Genomic DNA, 13371 nt, shown 5'->3' with positions numbered 1-13371 from the left:
AGATGCAGAATATACTTTTATACACTACCCAGCCAAACAAAATAATAACTCGCCATTTGGATTTAAACAGGCAAATGCTTAAGTCTATTTGGATCATTATTGCAGTGATTAATGTATTTCTTGCATGTTACATGTTTGGCAACAGTTCTTCTAACCCTAATTGATGGAGTGTGTAGCTTTTCCTTTCTTAAACAACCATGTATGACGTATCATGGCCATATTCCAGGAGGACAATGTCAAGATTCATCAGGCTCAAACTGTGAAAGAACGGTTTCACACATGAATTGGCAGCTCTGAATCCAGACCTTAAATTCATGGAAAGCCTTTGGGATTTGCTGGAGTAGACTTTACTTGACTCTTGCATTGTCAATACAAGATCTTGACCAAAAATTTATGCAGCTCTTGATGGAAATAAATGTTGTGATGTTATTTCCATCAGGTACATAGTACATTTAGGTCAAGATCTATATAATGTAATACATTCCTGTGATGGAAAAGCTTAATTACTCCAGTTTTGATCATTCAGAAATCATTCTGCTAATTTGAAGAAACACTGAACACAGTTGTGGCACTTAATATTTTGTTGAAATGTCATTTTTATGACTTTCAAAAAGAAAGAGAAAGAAAAGAAAGAAAGCTGTTTTGTCATTACAGTTCATGATAGTTGCTAATGAAATGCTTGGTACTGTGTGCGTTCTTATGGCGCCATCCGCCAATCAATGTCTCCAGAGTAATTAGTCACATGGCATTTATGGCTCAGGTGATTGGCTCAGAACTAAATGCCCATGAGCAAAATGGTTATGCATCAGTGAGCAACTGCCAATGAGTTGACTGGGAATGCTTTCTCCAGGTGTTAATAGACATTCACAATATTTTCACACTCATAAGGAAAGTATAATACTTCATAAACAAGCAGACCTCATATCTGTCATCAATCATCACCCAATCCACACCATTCTCCCTCCAGCACCATTTCTCGATCAAAGTGAAAAAATGATTCGATATGAATATAATGATCAAAGTTTTAAAAAATTTACAGTTTTTGAGCATCATTTGCTGACCCTCCCCTCTTTAGATGATGTTACAGTATGAGTCTGTTAACATCCCTCCTGAGATACATGCAGTGAGGTGGGCAGGCACACACACTTCAATGTAAGCAGCAGCTGAACCCTGCAAGTGTTCATTGAGCTAAACACGAAAACTCCAGAGAGAGGCTTACGTAAATATTATTTTGGTCAGTCTAACTGTCTTCCAGCCTGATGTGTAAAGTAACTAATGACTCTGACGTAAATGCCACAGTTTCCACTCCAATTATTATTATGAACATTCCCCCCTAAATCTCCACCATGATAATGATTAAACTAGTATTTTTCTAAAGGAAATAGCTAGTGTTGATAGTTTTAAAGTCTGACCATGTAAAGAGACAATAGTATGTGTGGAAAAATGTCTCTGAGGACGGGTAATAAGCTGTATGTGTGACAATTAATAATATGTGTATTATTGGACCCAGGTAGCTTAGCAGTGACAAGTTTGCCTCATTATTTGGTACAGCGAATGGTGATATGCAGCAATAAAAGTCAGGGGCAGTGTGAATTGAACTTACTACAAATAGTTAAATATATGCATCATTGCAAGACCAATCAAAAGTTAGTATGCAAATACTAGTACAGCTCTAATCTGCAAAATGCAACTAAGAAAGATCTCATAATCATTAACATAATAAGCTGCATTGAAACAATGTGAATTGTGAAAAGTGCTATACAAATAAAAAACTCATTTGAGAAAAAAGACCAATAACAATGAAGTATGCATGTATTATAAAGACATCATTTTTACATCACGATTCAGTAATGCAGTAAAATCATTGTAAGCAAATGTGAGATTTTCACAATTTCAAATCTTAAATTTATTTTAAAATGTATAAGGTTTCTAAAACCCCAAACTTGATAGTAAACTTAAAGGGATAGTTCACCAAAAAATAAGTTGTCATAATTTCCTCACCTTCATATTGTTTAAAAAACGGTACAGGTTCCAAAAGGGTTTTTTTTTTGCAGCTGTGCCATTAGAAAACCTTTCAGTAAACATTCTTTAAAGAAACTTTGTGTGTGTGTGTGTGTGTGTGTGTGTTTTTTTTTTGTGTGTGTGTGTGTGTGTATGAAGAACATTTTAATGATCTATAAAGAACCTTTTTCTACTATAAAGAACCTTTTGTGCAATGGAAAGGTTCCATGGATATTAAAGGTTTTTCATGGAACCATAAATGCCAATAAATAAAGTTCACTTAGGGTTAACAATTCAGAATAACCCCCAACGAGAAAGTTTGAGAATTATCAATCCACTGCCTTTGAAGAACTGATGAAGAAAACCAAGCATTAAAACAAAATGTACCCTGAAGTATTAATGCTATAAGCTGCACAAAGTAGTTTCAGTGCTCTGTGAAACGTGCCTTATTTTTGACATCCGCAGTGTGGGCACTGCAGCCAGATTCTTGTCACGGGCCACGGCAGTTGTGCATAATGTGTTTGTGGTATCCATATTGAATTGGATTGGTAGGGATTGCTTTCAAGAAAAGGATCTCATTATTAGTGCCAGTGAGAAATCTTCCTTGCTCTCGGTTGCGTGTTGTGGGTGGTGGAGGAGTGTGTGTGTGTGTGTGGGGGGGGGGGTTGTGTGTGAGTGGCTGAGAAAGAAAAAGCGTGAGGAAGAGAGTTTAAGTAAGTTGGACAAGTAAGTTAATGTATAAAAATGGAAAGCATACCTTTTCTGACATACCTTAAAATGGCATAAATAATGCTGCGTCGGAAATCGCATATTGTATAGTACATTTGGTTTGAAACTTACTTCGCAACCATTAAAAAGGTATGTTCTATATAGTATGAAATAAATTCTGAAGTACTCCGCCATGTTGTCATTTCCATGTGACCTACCAGCGTCAGTTGAGTCGCTTCACCGTCAGTCCCAAATCTTCTTCTGTGGCTTCATGGGATAGTAAAGTGTCCATTGAAGCACACTTCAGAATCTCATCAGAAGTCATCCGGGTACTTTTCGCCTACTGTTTAATGAATAGTATAAATTCGGACAGACTACTCATCTCACATACTGTTTTTCGCTTATGGAAGCTGGCATATTCGGACTCAGCGTAAGAGTATTAGCCTATACTAGTAGTATGCTATTCCGATTTAGCAAATATTTCTCTCACTTCATTGAAATGCATCATGGGACTGAATTCACCATGTGGATACATGTGGCCAAAATTAGATTTTCATAGTACAGGCAGAAAAACTAAAGGGATAGTTACCTAAAAATGCAGACTCTTTCATTTAATCACCCTCATGTCATTCCAAACCCATGAATGTCTTTCTGTGGAACACAAAAAATATTTTTCTTTTATGTTGTTTGTTGTTGTTTTGGACCCCATTGACTTTCACTGTATATGAACAAAAATGGTTGATTCACAAAAGAAAGAAAGTCATAGGCCTACTAGTTTGAAACAACATGAGGGTGAGTAAATGATGCCAGAATATACAGTTTGGGGTAAACTATCCTTTTAAAATTCTGCTTCAGTAGGCAGAGCACAGGGAGTTTAAGTGAGTAAACTAAAATAGTTTTTATTTTGAATATAACTTTTAAAATAAAAACTATAATATATTTTGAATTAGTTTTTATTTTTATATTTTTCATTTTAGTTCAAGTTTTAGTAATTTTGCTGTGGGGGTTTTCTTTTTTGATAGGCTATATATCGTTTTTATTAATGTCCAATTTTAAAAATTTCAGATTTTGTTTAGTACATCAAGTTAAATAAACTAAAGAAAAATAAGAGATTTTGCCTGGGCAAGCTGATATAAAATTAGTAATTAATTAATTAATTAATTGATAAATGAATGAATGAATGAATGAATGAATAAATAAATAAATATTTAATTTAAAGTTTATTTTATTTCAAGTAACAACAATGTTTTTAGTTAGTTTCTTAATTTTTGTTAACTCCGATAACACTGAAGTGAGAATGCTAGGGTGCCGTATTGCAGCATACTGTATGTGAATATATTATAAGGATTTTGATAAATGATGCCAGAAATAGTTTAAGTGTGTGCATGAATGCATGCAAATGTGAGCTTATTTGCATGTGTATGTACCTGCATTATAACAAACAGCCAACGTCCAATAAGTATCATTTGTGTATGTCTGGTGAGGGCAAATCCAGATCATAACAACCCCAACCGAGGATGTAGAGAGGTGGGGGGTATAACAGGGAAACGTGACCTACATCCCCCATACGCAAACACACCGACACACACTCCCAGTATCTCATTAACATAACTCACATATGGTTGTACAACAAATAAGCGACACTGACTTGAGACGGGGTGAGGATGGAGAGCTATTTACGTCACTCTCTTTGTTTATTTTAATCTGCTGCGCTCATCCCGTACTGCCTATTCAGCGAGTCTGTTTTCATTTGCCTATCAGCAGATGCCCTTTTCTTGATTTATAATGCTCACGGCATCACCTCGCCGACTCAGGGGGGAAATATTTAATTAAACTGGAGATGGGTGGGCCTCTTGTGCCGCTCTCAGGGGCCAAGAGCAGCAGGGCCACTCGCATGGCTTTTCTCACTGATGGTGCTATAAGCAGGTAACAGAGAACCTGAGAAACTAGCTTAATGTGACGGAGACCAATTGATGAGGATCTCTAAGGATATATAATGACGCCTAAACTACGTCTCTCTGCTTTTTATTCCGTGGCAGAGTTTTCGCTGTCTGGAAAACCTGATTAAAATATGCAGAATTTCATGGTTCCAATGAATTATTATTGTTCTCAAAGTCTACAAAAAAGTGAGTTCCCAGAATGTGGTCTCAAAGAGTGAATGTGTGTGTATGTGTGTTATGCAGCTGGTGTTTTTTCTCTCCGTCATTTCCCTCTCAGTGCATTTGCGTTAGTAGCAGCCGGGCTCAGGACAGCCATTAATCACAGGATAAAATGATAGATGTTCTTCACAGAATAAGTGGATGCACCGTGCATGCAGAAATAACCTGCTGTGCTGGCTCAAGGAGGACACACAAACATTTTATCTATCTCCAGCTTTCTTGGTGTAGTACACACATACACAATACAATAGTACACTGATTTTGCACAAAACATCTTAAGCACACACACACACACACACATGTTGGGTTTCCATGTTTAATGGGGACTTCCTATAAACATAATGCTGTACAAACAGTATCCTCTAACCCTAAACCTACCCATCACAGAAAACTTTCTGCATTTTTACATTTTCAAAAAAACATCATTTAATATTATTTATAAGCTGTTTACCTCATGGGAACCAAAACATTTTGTCTCCACAATGTAGGAAATGACTGAACACACACACATAGACAGGTGAGCTCTTTGCAGAGTCTATTGGCAAAAAAAAAGAGAAATTTAAATATATTCCACAAATGAATGCAAAATAATAAGCAACTGGATCGCTGACTCAGTGAGTTGAGTCAGAAATTGATCAGTTTAGAAACTCGAGAAATTGATCAGTTCAGTTTGTGAATTAATCATTCAAACCAGGATTGTAAACTAGATGAACTGATTCACTAAAAATGATTGACTCAGAATTAAAACAATAAAACAATGATTAATTTACAAATCAATTGTTTAAAAATGTATGCAAATATGACAAATAGCTGCATCAGGACAGCAAATGAACAAGAGTAAACTAAAACCTTTTAAAATCATCATAAAAACTGCATTCTTTTTAATTTGGTCTGATCAAGTTGTGTCTATATTTATAATAAATAAATAAATTATAAAAAATAATGCTGTCAAATCGATTAATTGTGATTAATCGCATCTAACATAAAAGTTTGTGTTTGTATGTATATATATTATACAAACACAGAGAAATATATAATATATATAAATATAATAATATATACACTCACATATATTATGTAAACACAAACTTTTATTTTAGATGCGATTAATCAATTTGACAGCACTAATAAATAATGAACAACAAACAATATACTAAAAATTGTTCTCATTTCTAAGACCCAAGTGTGCTGTATACTCATAAACGAGGGTCAGTGATGTACTTTACCAGTTTTTCATTTAAAAAAAAACTAGTGAATTACTATTGAAAATCAGCATTGTATTCTAAAATTGTGTGAATGTCAGAGCTCTGTAATCAGAACGTCATCCAGCCATTACACGTGAATAAACTCTGATTTACTAGGATGTATAAGTGGAATCAATTGCTACACACAATCAGCCATGTTTGTTTTTTTCCATTTCAAAGGACGCATCAAGGAGTCTATCACTTTTAACTTCGGATATTCAGGCCCCCATAACACCCATCACCAGTGCACTAACACTCCGAAACTTCTGTTAATCTAAACTCAACGCAGCAGATGCAAGCTGCAATCACCCCCATCTCCCAAGTTCATTTTAATTGAATGTGGTCCCCGGCACCTAGTAGAATAATGACACCCTTTCCGAGCGAAAGCACTGTTGCATGCAATTGCTAATGGGGGGCAGGGCTGCGAGAGGTTGGGTGTAACAGCAGTCATGGCAGAGATCAGGGAGGGTTTATGACCCTTACACTTCCTGGGCTACTTATGGCCTGTGAGATAAACAGACAATCATAATGGACATGTATCATCAGGGATGGGAAAATTGAAATCAATGCTCAATAATATAAAAAAAAAGCAAAAGCAAAAGGAAAGCAACTTTTCAATGCTTAAGTGACAGGTTAATGCGATGCAAAAGTAATGAGGATAGAGTTGTCACAGCATACAATACAGATGATCTTTATAAAGAATATTATTAAAATCTATAATACAAATATATTAACAAATTATAATAAAGTAATTTAGTAATTAAATGTAAAAAATAATAAAGTATTAAATTAATCTATTATTCCGTATCCATCTATCTGTATAATTCTGAATGATGAGATTCTTATAGGAGATTTTTGAGTGCTTGGTGGGAGTATCATTAGGAGCCGGTTCATTTGCATAGCTAACTGGGGCCTGTATTCTGAAGGAGGAGCCTAAGTAATTAAGCATTAAACGGAGGTTGATCTGTTGATCTCTTTAGAGTGATTTATTTAAATGGCAAAAGCTGTAATTGCTCCTGCCCAGATGCCAGAAAAAAAAGCCTTAAAGCGGTATTAGGGCGAGACCCTCTTCAGCACTTCCTCGTAGGTCATGCTCAATTACAGACCTGCATCTCTCATCAGCCCCAATACTGCACTTTGAAAGGGGTTTTATTCTGATTTCATGCTAATTGAATAGACTTGTTTGCATGTCAATCAGCTTATTTGTGAGTTGTGTGTATTTGCATTAATGAATATCCAGAGGATGCAATCACAGTTGCACAGAGAATCAGTGCGTCGCTGCTGACCTTCACAGCAGTTTGAAGAAGAACAGTGCTGTGTCTGAGTGAGGGGGAATAGAAAATCACTTATAATAAAATAAATGAATTAAAAAGAAAATAAATCACACTCCATATCATTATAGCTACTTAAATCTGTATTATAGACCTCATAGATAATAAAAAAATAAACAAGATGTCATGTGGAGATGTTCTGAAGTTTTTGACCACAAAAGACCACAAAAGCTCCTTCAAGCAGCTAAAAAATTCTGAAATCCTTAACTAAAATTACGACATTGTGACATTTTTAATAATATCATAAAGATTAAACTGTGATCTCAGGATACTCAGGATTTTTACAATTTATTTATAACAAGTTTTGATGCAAAAAAACTTTTTTGTGTGCTGTTTTAGGAATTGCTTTTTATTGCTTAAACTTAGCTGAAAAACATAAAAATGGTAATTTAATGGCATGGCTTACTACATTGTGACAACTTACCCCATATAATATGACAATATGCACACTAGGTCACCGTGATTTTGTCAAGTTTTGTTGATCGTGGAACAAAATTCCTGTCAGAAAATTTAGTCCGAAACCTACCCCTAAACCTAACCCATAAGTTATTCCTAAAATCAGAAGGAAATGATACTGAATAACACTGATGTAGAAGCACCAAACCCTGGTTATAAGCCTAAACTTAACATTAACTGTAAACTTGTCCCTCAGATCTGATTGGTTGTCTGGAATGTTGTTCCAGGATCAGCAAAGATGTTGATCCAGGAACATGTTGTACTTGGTGAAATCACGTTCACCATGCATAAGCTCTATGTTGTATGTATGTTTACAGATATTTTTCTCCTCTCCTCTACACTACATGAACATGTTTGCACTACCAGTCTTTCATGTTGGCTCGTCTTGACTTTCACACTTGCCAGTTCTGAGGACCTCATAAAAATTGTAGGCCTGCAACAGACAGAATTTGGATGCTGACATCCATAAAATGGCTCTTGTCAGACTAGACCCATAAAAAGCAAATATAAATTTTTCCAGAGGTTATGGGCTGTGCATCAGTGGACAATCCAACTCACAATTTCATGCATCTACTATACTAACTCTCCATGAGATCAGTGAATCTGTATGGTGACTAGCTGGCCAGAAAATGCCTTGCATCTCAGTTATCAGTACCAGGAGTCTTTGAAGGAGGGACCTGATATGGCTGAGGGAAACACAGGCCTGGTTTTGTGCATTTAATATGAAAAACACAATTTTTTGCACATAAATTCATCTAAAACAGCCTTTTAGAGGCGGTGGAGGGAGCCGAGAGGGGGAGATGGTGGAAGAGGAAAAGAGAATTAGAGGGAAAGAGAGAGTTGGGGGTTGGAAGGAGAGATTGAAAGAGAGAGAGTACTGAGTAAAGAGGTCAGTGTGAGATTATAAAACAAAGCCTGACCTAACCTGGCCTATTTCTGACTGCAGCTTTCTCTCCACTCAGACCTAGAAATGACAGATTTAAAAGAGTCACTGCTTTTCAAAGGAGATGACAGTCCTAGTCATTATATTTACCTATGTTTCAGCTCTCCAAATGCACAAATATCATTTGATTAGCTTTTAATTTGACTATTTCATTCGGTTTTCATGCTGTATTTTGTACCCTGTTGTAATATTATGGATTTTTTTTCCTGCATGAAATTGCAATTTACATTTAAAACCGATTAAATCCATTTAAATATCATTTTGTATTTTTTCCTGAATATTTCTTACATTAACATAAAATAAATAATAATAACAAAATATCCTATCATCAAAAACACAATTCAAACCAACTTTGATCATATCTTAAGGAAACATTAGGCCTACTTTACTTCCCAACAATTCTGAGGAAGTCCTTGACCATGACATTTTCACACACTGACAAACATTACGAGCAGATGTTTCTGAAGTGATCTCAATGAAGTTCCCTGCTGTAGGAATGTGTGTTTCGTCTCAATGGGGTGAAATACACATTTGCCCTGAGCCAGTGCTGTAGAGTTTCTTATCCACCCTTTTCAGGGCCTCCGTGATCCCCCGCCCCCATTCCCTTACACACACACAGCATGTGTACAAACTACAGACAGCGAGAGGTACAAAGGGCCAGGTCTCTTCTCTTCAGCCATTAGCAATGGAGTATTCCTTGTGACAGCACTTCACAAAAACCCTACAATATGCTCTTTCCTCGACACGGGAGTCTTTAACGTTCACACATAAAGCCGTATGTTAAAACAAACAGTGGCGTAAGAGAAATAATGAGAGAAATAATGTCTGTGTGCCTGAGCGGCTTAAACTTACAAACACTCTGGGCCTTTTTCATACAGACAAGAAGTCCATAGGAATGGAAAATACAAATGTGATCTCTTCATTTTCTCAATTGCTTCCCCTAGATAGCAATGAGATTAAAGAGAGATTAAATCTTGATTCTCATATTTTTCGCCTGAGAAAAAGACCCAAGAAATTTATGAGATGTAAAGCCACAGTTGTGAGATAAGAAGTCGCAAATGTGAGACATAAAATCACAATTGCAAGAAGTCAAGACACCAAAGTCTATAATTTATTGTCACAAATTTAAATATGAACTTAAAGGGATAGTTCACCCAAAAATGAAAATTGTGCCATCATTTACTCACCCTCAAGTTATTCCAAACCTGTATGAATTTCTTTCTTCTGCTGAACACAAAAAGAAGTAGCCTAACAAAACATGGGCCCCATTGACTTCCATAGTATAAAAAAATATATATATATATATAAATATATATAAATATATATATATATATATATATATACTATGGAAGTCAATAGGGCCCATCGACTGATTGGTTACCAACATTCTTCAAAATATCTTCTTTTGTGTTCAGCAGAAGAAAGAAACTCATACAGGCTTGGAACAACATAAGGGTGAGTAAATGATGACAGAATATTTTTGGGTGAACAATCTCTTTAAAACATTTAGGCTATCTCAATTAATTAATTCAAAACCAAATTATATGGACTATGCTATTCACATAAATTTTACAGCTGTATACCAAATGTCAAAAAAGTCTAATTTTTGCATTTTTTTTACTCTAAAGAATCTTCAAAGTTATATTAAAATGATAAGATACTTAAATAAGAACTATATAATGAACTTTGAAAGAGGAAAATGTTTAAAAATGACAGCTATGGTAAAAGCAAATGGGTTTTACTTCCTTATGGTCCACAAAAACATCTGCACTGTAAAAAATTATATGATCAATAAGTTGTGACAACATATATTTTACATTGCTTTAACTCATCAAAATAAGTTAAGTAATTTTCTACTTTTTATGCTATACAAGATTCAACTCATTTTATTGTAATTTAAGTTTAAATGACTTAAACATCCAAGTTGATTGTACAAAAAACATTTTTTACAGTGTGAAAATCTCTAGCAGAACATAAAACTTGCTGACTGTAAGTTCCCTACACCGCTGCTGCACTACACCAGTGAGTTTTGGAACTTCTTTTGTGCTGCAGCTGTGGATCTTGTCCACTCTAGCAGAGTGCCAAAACTTTACACAGAACTATGCAAACAAATTCAACATGTGTGCATCCCAAAGGCTCGTTTTACCGTGCAGGGGTGGCATTTCATTCACAGATTTCTCTGGAAAACATTCACATATTTAGAGTGTTTCTAGTGTGTGTTTAAGACACACTCGAGGACACATTCTCAATGGAATGTTGAGGGGAGAGGGGTCTGGGAGAAGTAAAGGAAGCACTCTCAGCGGAGTAACCAATCCCTCTCTTCTTTCAACCGACAGGCAGAGTGCTAACCACAGTGGCAAGTAAGGGTGATCTGTTTTGAGACATTCGGATGCATGCGGTGTCGGCCCCAAAGCCGGGCATGAATAATGAGATTTAACGCAATTAGAAATGTCATGAGGTGTCGAGAGAGCAGAGGAGAGATACAGAGAGGGAAAGAGAGAAAGTAATCCACACATGTCCTACTCTTTCGACACTAGATTATAGCCTCAGCCACTGTTTATCCTTTCTGTAAACATTCTGCCCTGGTAGAGACACCCATCATCTCAATGGCATCCATTTGGGAAGATTTGACTTACAACAGGTCTTATTAAAGTCAACGTGAAACGGAAGTTAAGATAGTCTTTTCTTCCCCATTGTGACATATTTCGGAGTAAAATGGCTTCTCAAACAAGAAAAAATGTAGAGCGGGTGTTTATTTTGTCCACAGGGAATTGATTGGATCATTGAATGGTTGTGGTTTGCTATGGAGTGGTGCAGTTGAGTATGACATCAGAACCCGGAAGACTGATTTGCCGTTTTTCGATGTATGTGTAAAATAAAGCCTGTGGTAAACATAACTTGACTATACTTAGTCAACTGTAAATTTTGAAGCAGTTATGTTCATTTTTAAAAAAATAAATTATAAGTACATTTTTTATAAGTAACTAGACAAGACAGCTTGGGGTGTAAGGCTCTGTTTACACCTGGTAGTAAGATGCGTTTTGGTCATTTGGATCACAAGTAGACGGGGAGACACATACAAATTTACACCTGGTGTTTTAATCCGTCTCTTTTGTCCACTTTCGACCACTTCTGTCCTGATTTCTTCGAGAGGAGGGTCTATGGGCGGGTAAATGTTTGGGTTTTTTCAGATCTTTCGATCTGATGGACAAAATAAGCTTGTGCAATTTACATATGAACGCGGCCGGAGACGACGGAAAAACACGGAGAGCATCAAGCTTCCGTTTCTGCTCTGATAGCCGCAAGACTACGCCGAACACAGCGAGTACACGTTAGAAATCAGGAATGGTGAAAGAACATCGTGCTTGGTACATTTTTCGTCTTCAAACCAAACTTGGGTCTTTAGCCGACAAAGTTTAAATCCCGTCTGGCTAGCGCGCTTACCAAAAGTAGGCGGTCTTTTGTGGCTGTTCGAACGCATTCGACCACATGAGCGTCTACACATACATTAGCTTCATCACTCTGTCTCCTCTCCACCAATAAGCTGGTGTGTGGTGGGCGTTCTGGCCATAGACAGTATATAAACTGGACACAGCGACCCCATAGGTTTCAACGGAGAAAAGTGAAGCAAATTAGATCAGACCAGGAAAAGTAGAATCAAGCACTCACTTCCTGATGGCTGAGCGTACTGCGCAGACTCAAACTGAGCTTGACGACGTAGATGTGACGTGAGCAACCTGTCTGACAGTTGTAAGTCTTCTAGTAGCTGTGCCAAGAGAAATCTGAATCATTCCCTTCCGAATCTTGCAGAAACGGAGAGCGTGAGTAGGAGCTGTCCATGAGCTAGGAGCAGGAGCAACTTTATGATTCTCTATGGGCTTCTCCCTTGACTTTATCAGACTTTATGCCTCCACGTCCCCCGGATTGACTGCAAGCTTCTCCTCCTGTCTATACGGTAATTTCCAGAGAGTCGCGTGGTTATGACGCAATCGTTAGCCTACTTTTACAAAAACTGCTTCTACGGGGCCATAACGTAAGATACAAGGTAATGGAGCCTTTTATACATTTTTGTGTTTCTTTAGAAATAAACAATGGACAAATGGAGTCTTTAAACACCTCAGATGTAAAGTTATTCGCTGTCAAAGTGCCGCCAAAATGAATGGGAGTCAATGGAATGCTAACAGCAGGTGATGGCTTGTTAGCCAATGGCGGCCCCCGGGGGTGGTACGCTATTCAAGAGCTCGATTACCCCCCTGGTTCTGGCGCAATATGGCTGCCGTCACATCATCCAGGTGGATGCTGTACATTGGTGGTGGTGGTTGAGGAGATCCCCCCCCACCCCCACCCCCACCCCCACCCAACCCCACCCAACCCCTTCTATGTAAAGCCCTTTTGGTACCCAGAAAAGCGCTATATAAATTACACTATTATTACACTATGAAAGCAATCCGGTCGAATGCGTTTGCGACTACCTCTGGAAGTGGTCGAAAGTAGACAAGCTCAATACGTTTTAGACCTCGTTTACACCT

This window comes from Abramis brama, assembly GCF_963993115.1.
Source record: "Abramis brama genome assembly, chromosome: 7".
NCBI lineage: Eukaryota > Metazoa > Chordata > Actinopteri > Cypriniformes > Leuciscidae > Abramis > Abramis brama.
The sequence above is the reverse complement of the archived record's forward strand: the minus strand, read 5'-3'. Positions refer to the sequence as shown.